The 10,127-nt window shown below is 30.4% G+C and overlaps 1 non-coding gene across 1 annotated transcript; it reads right to left on the minus strand.

Moving 5' to 3' along the window:
- Nucleotides 1–2,140: 2,140 nt before the first annotated feature.
- Nucleotides 2,141–2,213, minus strand: Trnar-ucu. The gene has a single exon. It is a non-coding gene; the product is annotated as a tRNA-Arg (tRNA).
- Nucleotides 2,214–10,127: the final 7,914 nt, after the last annotated feature.

Here is a 10,127-nt window from a genome sequence, read left to right on the forward strand (position 1 = left end):
CTCTCGGACGTGTGATTGGGATGACAAAAAGTGAACATTTGGTAATTCTACTATAAGCAATATCTTACCAGTTATATTACGCTGATAACTTCAAACCTTCAATGCCCTTGATAGAAGGGAAAATAACTTAAGTGCACGATAGGTTCATGTTAGTGCACGATATCACAGAAATAAAAAACAAACAAGCTCAGAACTTTCCTAAGATTACTGGAATTACATTTACTTATATAAAAAAACACCGAATTAAATAGTTTTCTTGAAGTTTTACAAAAGTAAACAAATTATTTTTTCCAGAACTTTTTTAATTCAGAGGATCTGTTAGAAGTCAAGAGATACATAGATTAATTAATTTTTTAAGGCTCCTACTATATTTTAAAATTTAAAGAAAGCAACAAAATAAAGTTAAAAATTGTTATATATTTTTCAAATAAAAAATATGATTTAAAACAAATAATTTTTTTTAATACATAAGAAATGTGATGTCTAGAACAGCTTTCACATTTCTGTCAGAGAGGATCCTGCTTGCTTTCTTGTGATAGAACCTGGTTTAATTTTACTGTTGCACAACAGGTGCTTTAGCTAAGTCCCTTCATATCTCCCCGTCAAAAATATATCAGCCTCTAGTTTAGTGAATCAATGCCCTTATGCAGTATATAATATGCTTTCATCGCGTTAACTTAAGCTATTGTTACTGTATTACTCGTGAACTGTAGTTATTAGTACTGATTGAAAAAAAAGAGAAAAATACCAGTCATTCGTCATAACTTTATTCCCTTTGTTATTGCTTACGTCTGAATTTTTACTATCAAATAATGTAAATCTATTTTTAACAATTAAATGAATAAGTACTGAACCAAGCTTGAAAAGGGAGAAAATTAAAATTATAAATTTGAAAATATTCATATAGGCAGTATTATTAATGCCAAGCTTATTTGTAGGATTATATATTTTTCAGCTTGCTAAGTTGTTAATTTCTTTTCTAAACAAAAAATGAACATGGAAACAGAGAATCGAATTATTCAAATAGAATTTGCATTTTCATTGAAACCATTACCTTATTAAATATAACTCTGAAATTATAAAATTATAATACTTAACTTAAAACCAATTATAATAAAAAAATGTATTCAAATTTCGTCAGTAAGGTTTTAAAATTATGCATAAATTTTAAAAAATAAATCAGTTAATATAAATTTATTGTTCATAGAACTTTATATTAACGTAATATTTCATCTATTTTCTTTTCAAAGTGCTATTTCAGAAGGAAAAATAATATCTAGTGTTTTACATTGTTTATAGAACAATAGAAGTTATTTATTTTTGAATATTTTCATCGGTTAAGTAATTTTTACCATTATTTCCATATTTCTTTTATGTAATAACGAGATTACTTAGATGCTTTTCGCTTTCTAGTCATTACAAGGCAGGTCAAACGAGCGAAAACGCATATACTGCGATAGTTTAAGTGTATTATTCTGCTGAAATTGTATATAAGGCGTGGGACAACGGACACGTCTTAGAATCTCAATGCGAACTTGAGATTCTAAGATGTGTCCGTGATCACTGTGAAGATACTATCTTAAACTTAATAGCTCAATATTAAAAGGAAAGAACCCATCAACCAAATGTTCCAAAACTCTCTGTGTCGGCGATGAAACGTTTTCTGTATCAAGTTTATGAGTTTTTTATTTCGTTGAGAATGTTGTGACGTAGATGACGTAAATGAAATGCCAGGAATTCGAACGTATTATTAACAAAATAAAGCTCTATTGCATATATAATTGTTTAATTTTATAATTGTGCAGGTGATTATAAAAGCGGCCTAACTCATTTTTTATTTGGAGAGATGGTTTTTAAATTTTTATTTTTTGATTAAAAAAAAAAACACATATATATTTACTCTTGAAAAATAGGTTTTATTTACGTAATTGTAAAATTTCACGAATAGTTTCAGAAATAAACTCGATGTTTTTTTCCATTTTCCACATTCATAATCACCAACACAATTGTTTTTCTGCAAATTAAATGCTAAAAACAAATTTAATTTGTTGAATTCAACTGAAACTTTTATTAATTCGAATACCTAACGATCTCAAACGCCATGAAATCCAACAAATAAGCAAAAACCACCACCTGTTAACATCCCTACTGGGATTCGAACCCAGGACCTTTGGATTAGAAATCCAACGCGCTATCCACTGCGCTACAGGGACTTGCCATAGTTTTTTAACTCTCTTGTATTAAATTATTTTATATAAATTTGGGAGCGTTCTTTTGTTCATGTTCATATTAATAATGAAAGGCGTAAGCTGGAGAATGATTCATAATTAAACCGAACAAATTATCAGTGCATAATTTCAAAGATGATAATATAATTAAATTAAGCAATTTTTATTTAGATTTAGAAGAACTATATATATATTGGTTATTAATTGTAGTTTTAATTTAAAAAGTTGTAAAATTTAGCTCTTTCTATCAATAAAATTTTTATAATCAGATAGTTCGTATAATTGCAAATTAAAATTTTTAAAAAATCTTTCACAATATTACTTATAAAGTTACAGCTTAATTACTTTATGAAAACAAGTAAATATTCAAAATCCTTAAAAGAAATTAGTTATTAGAAGTTAAAAGAACAGAAAATTAGAAATTTTGATCTCATTTGCCTTATAATTTACTTCTGCATTTTGCTTGATTACTTCAGAGAAAGTTCGATATTTTATTTTTATTTCTTTTTCCCGCCTTTTCTTTATTTTTCAATACTTTAAACAACTTTATTTCTTCGTTTCTGAAAAAATTAAATTTAATCAAAAAATTTCCAGATATTGAAAGTTTGAGCATTATCGATCTAGATAAGTGCTGTCTAATTTACTATGATTAAAGACCATCGTATGTTAACAAACCATAACATAATTTTTAAAGATAAATAATATATATTATAATTATAAAACGCTTTTAAGTTTTATATTAATTCAAAGATGACAGAGAAAAAATAAACAAATTTCTAACTTGTCATCCTAATGTCAAAGATTTACAAAATTTTCACAAAAATATAAACTAATTACCAAATGAGCCCGGTGTTGCTCGGGCAAAAACTTAACAACAACAAGATTAAATTATTAGATTATTTTGTACTTTTAACCCTTCTATTACATTATATTACAATACTTGATTTATATAACTACGAAGGTTTTCTTACGTAATGGCTTATCACACCAAGCGACTAATCTAACACATTTTAAAAATTATTTATTCCTCTACTGTACACAATTTAAAGAATTTTTAAAATGTGTTAAATTGGTCGCTTGGTGTGATAAACCATTACGTAAGAAAACCTTAGTTATATAAATCAAGTACTATGATATAACAAACATTAAAACGAAAACCATATAGTTTGGTTATTTTAGCCTACCATTATCCACATTTATCGCGATACTCGGATGGTACGAAATGACACGATATCATTGGTAAATTAGACAGCATTTTGTTTCCTAATGTTAGCTATAACAAACTGTACCATTCACAGCCGAATATCAAGTGGTAATCTGTCAAGGAATGAAATTTCGCGAAAAACGAATCAAATATTTAAACCCGACAAACTCGAAAACCAATTAAATCATATTTTGTGCAGGCTAGTAATCTGGTATTATGTAATTTTCCTATTCGAATGTCACGATACCGGTGGGTCTGATAGGAAGAAATTATGTTGCAGAAGGTGGCTAAAATAATTCGACCAAAAGTAGTCATTGCCTCCTTCCGGAAGAGAAGATGGTCAACGACTACTAACTAATACAGATGTATTAATATTTGAAAAGTCATCCGTGTTGGATGGGTTGTGATGGCCCCGCACGTGATCGAAGTTGCTAACCTTAACGTTCGAAAGACTTCGTATGACTTGTTTAAATAAAAAACATCTTGTAAAAATGCTATAATAATTGTTCTTACGTGATATGACCAACACGACTTTATTGCTAACAGGAAAAGTATGATGTACAGGGGCAAGACCACCACTAAAAGAATTGAGAACATTTTGACGAAAAGTTGCAGCCTGGTCTAAGGAGCAATTATTTATTGTGACGATGTTACAATAAATAATTGCTCATTAGAATTAGTTTGGTTTATTTGATTACGGCAACGCGACACGTGAGTGATCTGCCAAGGAAAATGCATCTCGAAAAGTCGTTTATGTAAAGTTGACTCCAATTGAAGTGTTACTAACGCGAAGAAAATCCAGAAAACTCCACTTGGCCAGTCTGTTGGCCATGCGCAAACCCACAACCGACTATTGTGTTTCGGTTTTATCCACTCGGTTACTGGAGTATACTTATTGGGCTGCAATTTGAAAACACTGTAGAGCTATAAGTTCCCAGTCGTCCATCCGTCTCTGACCTTCCTTAATCTCGAGAACGGAGTTAGGCAAAAGTCGAGACTAGACATGGAAATCGTAAGAGAAAAGGACCAGATTACCTATACATGAACTTCCGATTTGTACCGCAAGTCACGTTATTTCAATACAAAAATTTAAAAATTTGCCCCAAAGGGAGTTAGATACATAACCAGCATGACTATATTGCTAACAGGAAAAGTATGATGTATAGGGGTAAAACACTACTATACTCCATGCAGGCAAGTACTGTGCTACCTTTTGCAGTAATGGCGTAATGGCGCATCTATTTCGCACTATATCATTGTAGCAGTAATTCAGTGAATATAATATATGTTTTTTAAAATTATATCCTTTTTTTGTAGAAATTATATTTAATTAATTATTTGTTAAGTTTTTGCCAATAGATGGCGCTACGTGTAACTCAGAAAATCGAATGTAAATAAAAATTAATTGATTTCTAGAAATGCAATTGATATTTTGGGGTGGGATGTACGACGTAACTTAAATTAGAACAATTTGAACCAAACTACCGAGTTTCGTAGCAATTTGTTGAATGGCCTAGGAGTATATAGCGAACAAACAAACAAACAAACATTCTCCTTTATATATAAAGATAAACTGACCAAGAAGCTTTCGATAAAAGTTATATAATACTATATATATATTATTACATATTTACGGGAAGGAAAACTATGTAAATAGACTTATAGGTCAAAATCACAACATTGACAATTCCATAGAATTTTTTTGTGAAATAAACGGGTCATTAAAAACTAGTTATCTCCACTTTTACGATCATCTTACTTGTTTTCGTTTTGTTTTTCTTTACCTTTCTCATAACAAGATAATAATGAATGGAACGAGTTCCGAAAATAATTATAATATTCCTAAAATTAAAAGATTATTGTGGAGAAAATCGGCATTTAAATAGTGCATTTTTATGAGTTATTTAATTATCGTTCAGTGTATTATTAGCAATGTTTCGCATTATTACTAGTGTTTAATCTATCGTTTTGCATTATTACTAGCGTTTAATCTATTGTTTCGCATTGTTATTCGTGTTTAATCTATTGCTTCGCATTATTACTAGTGTTTAATCTATTGTTTCGCATTGTTATTCGTGTTTAATCTATTGCTTCGCATTATTACTGTTTAATCTATTGTTTTTGCATTGTTATTCGTGTTTAATCTATTGTTTCGCAATATTACTGTNGACCAAGAAGCTTTCGATAAAAGTTATATAATACTATATATATATTATTACATATTAATTCGACTGAACTAAATTGCAACATGAAAGGAATTACAATTAACAATGGATATTTATTTAATCTGGAGAAAGGAGTTAGATGAAATCCGAGATCAGATATGGAAACCTTAAAGACCTGTTTAACTATACATGAACTTCCGGAAGTCACGTTATTTAAATTTAAAACTTTTCCTCTGAAAACAGTTAATAGATGACTGGCACGACTCTATTGTTAAATGAAAGGTATTATATTACAAGGGCAAGACACTACAGTACTAATTTGAGGAGGAAAGCATATATTTTAAATTAAATAAATTAAAAATATGAATTACAGCCCGGCATTGTGACGACGTCACAATAAATAATTGCTCTTTTTACTTATTAAAAAAAATTTAAAATCTAATGAAATCAATGCTAAAAACTTTAAAAATCAGAGAAGAACGTAACAAATAAATGATAAGCACATAGTATAAGTTATTTTCTTTAATTTGTAATTTAATACGTTTTTTACCTGAGGCAGACTTCTGAACGGGGTTGTAAACATTTGTTTTTATTAAACTTTTACTTGAAAAGCGTGTAAGATGTAGTGTTATTGGTAATTAAATTATGAAAAGACATAACTTCGAATAACTTTTAGTTCAAAATAATTTCACAAAACAGATTTTAAAGTCACAGGCTTATTTATATTTTAGTTTGAGAGTATAAAATTGTTTATATGTTAAGAATTTATCTGTCTAAGAATTTAATTTTTTGAATGTTTATTGTATATATGACAAGTTAGACACCTGAATGATTTCTAATGACAGAAAAATTATTCTTTTTATTGACATAAGCAATGCATCAATCACACACGAAGAAAATGGTAGTAAAACTCTACAAACTACAATGTAAGAAAGTGATAAAAAGTTTTCATAGTAAACATTTTTCACAAAAATCTGAGAAAATCTATTTTAAAAAAAAATATATAATTATGATTTAATGTTTTAAACGTTATTAATAATTTTAACGGTTTAAATAATGTTTTATAACTATGGTGGACTTTAAAATTGTACTCCATACGTAATTATTTGTCAAGGCATAGGTCATTAATCTGGCCGTGCACGTGATCTTTAAAAAGTGAAGTTAAAAAAAAATACATTTTTTATAACGTAGTTTATTAATATTTACAGTAGACTTTAGGTATATAAAGCAACACAATACAGTTGAGTAAGGTCTGTTTCACACGTACCGGATAAGACTGTCCGACGTCGGATATCCAATTACAAAGTGCATAGAATCATACATTCACACGTTTGTCCGACAGTCAAACACAGGATATCCGGATAAAAATAGTGCAGAGTCACATGACTTCCGGTCACAACTTATATCGAAACGAAATATGTTTGATCGAAATTTAAAGCGGTAAAAAGCCATAAATGGATGGCGCTAGCAAAAGGGTCTAGAATGTCGGTGCGTGAGCTCGGATTGAAGGCTCTCTCTAAATTTCCATTTTTTCGAGAGAGAAAGAGAAATTCTCATAATGTTTCGGGTTTATACAAGTCTTCATAAAATCCCGAATTCGAGCTGCTCTTCTCGGTCGATCAGCGGGGTGTCCTCACGATGAAGATTTACTCGACAATGCAGTTTTCAGGATTCCCGATGAATAGATGAACATTAGAATCCAGTCGAAGAAGAAATATACACCTGGAGTGTATGTACAGTAATTCCTTTTCGACTGCTCTACGAATAACGCGTTGGATTCATTATTATTATAGTCACGAACGAGTCTGGCTTAGCAGAACAGTCTGTATTTTGTACCAGCCACACTTACAAGTTAGTATGATTCACGCTTTATGATTTCTTTGTTAAATCTCTCGAATAACAATGGTTTTGTCAGCTGTTCCACGTTATATGTTTATTTTTCTTTTAAAATTTACTTACGGGAGAATTAACTAGGATTAGTCATTTGTTAGCAATTATCACAGCTTTTAAAACTTTGGTTTTGAAAGATGTCTTTGAAAGAACACTGTCTTTAAATTACTATTATTTACTACAACAAATGTTTCTAAAATTGATATTAGATAACATTAAAAGTTTTAAATATGTAATAATACTGTATAAAATACTATTTACAAACATTTAATAATATATTTAAAGTCTATTCTTAATTAATACACAGTCGGATACCAATTGCGAATTGATTATACAACTTGAGCACTCACAAGAATTATAAAAAATTGGCGCCATTGCAATGAATTTACAACTAAAGGAGCTAATAAAAATCCATTTAGCATAATTCTCACATTAATTTTCATAACAGATGTTTAGATAAACGATTGATTGATTGATTTTACGAACGCGAGATGCCAAAACATTTTACACAGCTTGATTATATAAATAAAATTTCCTGTACAGAACATCGTCTTGTAGTAAATCTATTTAAGTATAGGCTATTCTATTTCCTTTTTTCCAGGAACTGATTACCATGCAAAAATAGTAACATATAAATATTAGATAAACAGTTTAAAAATATAGAAAAATAGAAATAATTTTCGCGGCATGAATTTAGCTTGTGTAATTTTCAAAAGCTTAACTCTTTCCGCCCTGTGGGAACTAAGAGAGCCTTTTTTTGCAAGCCCATTATGGGTTCGGCCAGGCCCACAATGGGGCTGCCGGGTGGTGAGGGACGGAGCCCGACATATCTGTACCAACCACCCCCGAAAAATTTCTGGGGATTATCTAATACAGTACTGTAATTGTATACATTTCTTGTGAAAAAAAACATTTCTTATTCAACGGCCATAAAAATTATTTATATTAATGATGTCTCCAAAGTTCAACGAAGTTTTCGCAGAAAAATAACTTATCAGAAATCGCGGCCGCCGTTTGGTGCGCTGCTCCGCGACGAAAACAAGCTTAAGCAATGGCGTCGTCGAACGGTGCACACTCGGTAAGTAATCCTACAATTTTTTGTTTATAACATAGTTTATACGGATTATTCCCAAAAAAACTTATACGTGTTTTGGAAATGTTGAGTTGTTGAGTCAAATTAGTCTAGAATCGATTAATTTTATGGAAGAAATCCTTTCAAACAGCCGTAGTCCGTAAACTTCACATGTGCCGGGCTGCGATTGGCTCATGTATTTAAGGATTCCTACAACGCGAAATTCTTATAAAGTGGAACATATCTACCGCGTTATAGGGGGGTCGACTGGGTATGATTTTCAACTTTCTTAAATTGGTAGGCTCTCCCGAAACTATTTGAAGTGAAATATCAAAATTATAGTTATGTCACTGGTAATTTTATTATGATTCGAATTTTAATTAAATACATTCTACAGTAAATTAATTAAAATTTAAACATGTTCATAATAAAAAGAATTCGATTTATTCTTTTCTTCGGTTTCTATAACTTAATGAAAATCAGTTACATTTTAATGTACGGTACTTGTACATCAAACATATTTTGACGGTTATCTAATAAATTTATCATATCACAGACATCCTGATTTGAAAGAAACGAGATAAATAATCAGGATGTCTGCGATACCAAACAAAACTTGTCGTGATACATTCAAAGATATCTCCAAAATATTGATATTAAATGCAAAAACGCAAATTCTGTCTCAAAAGACCATAGGAGATCGAAAATTCTTGCTTCCCTATTTGCTCAATTGCATAAGAAAATGAAACTAACTAATATTTTTATGCAGCAATCATATAATTCGAGAAAGGATTCGTGATAAATCGTTTAGAATCACTCATTTTAAAATGTTTCTCGCCGATTCCTTTTAGGAGCTATTTGCTCTCATTAAAAATTATTTTTTTGATAGATTATTCTTTTAAAAATCATAAGGAGGAAATAAATTTTTTTAGTGATGGCAATAGCCTTTTTCACAACAATATCCAACAATTCGAATGCTACAGTTCGGTTGGTAGTTATTTGAGACTATTATACAGCCTTTTTTTAAGATTTAGTTCCATCGCTCCAGTCATAGTGATGTGAATCATTCGACAGACTGTCGAAATCAGCAATAAGCCTTTCGTGAGACCGCTGTTAACAAGCTTATCGTGCATTGTGACAAAGATTTTTCTTCAAGAAAAACAATGTTGAAATAACAGGAAGGAAAATATTGTTGATAAGACATTTTGCGCGTACGATGTCCATTTCCAAAATTTAATTCGATTTATTTTGTTTTATATTAGGAATCGAAATGTTTTTTGGTGACGACGAATGGCCGAGCAGTTAAGGTCCAATTTATACAACTTGCGCAATTTTTAGCTCACCTCCAAACAACGGCCACTTTTATGTTTCTGCCAGTGGCCATTTTTTACTTGCTCTCATGACGGTGTTTTACTTTTTCCCTACGGACTATAAGAATGCTTTTTTTCCAAGTCCATCGTTAGTTCGGCCAGACTTAAAAATACGTACCATCCAGTCACCTTATTATAAGCCAAAACCTGACAATTCAAGTCAGATCAACTTAACAAAAAATTTCTAGGAATTTTCGG

Source organism: Centruroides sculpturatus, unplaced genomic scaffold, assembly GCF_000671375.1.
Source record: "Centruroides sculpturatus isolate CEXI.00-Female unplaced genomic scaffold, Cexi_2.0 scaffold265, whole genome shotgun sequence".
NCBI lineage: Eukaryota > Metazoa > Arthropoda > Arachnida > Scorpiones > Buthidae > Centruroides > Centruroides sculpturatus.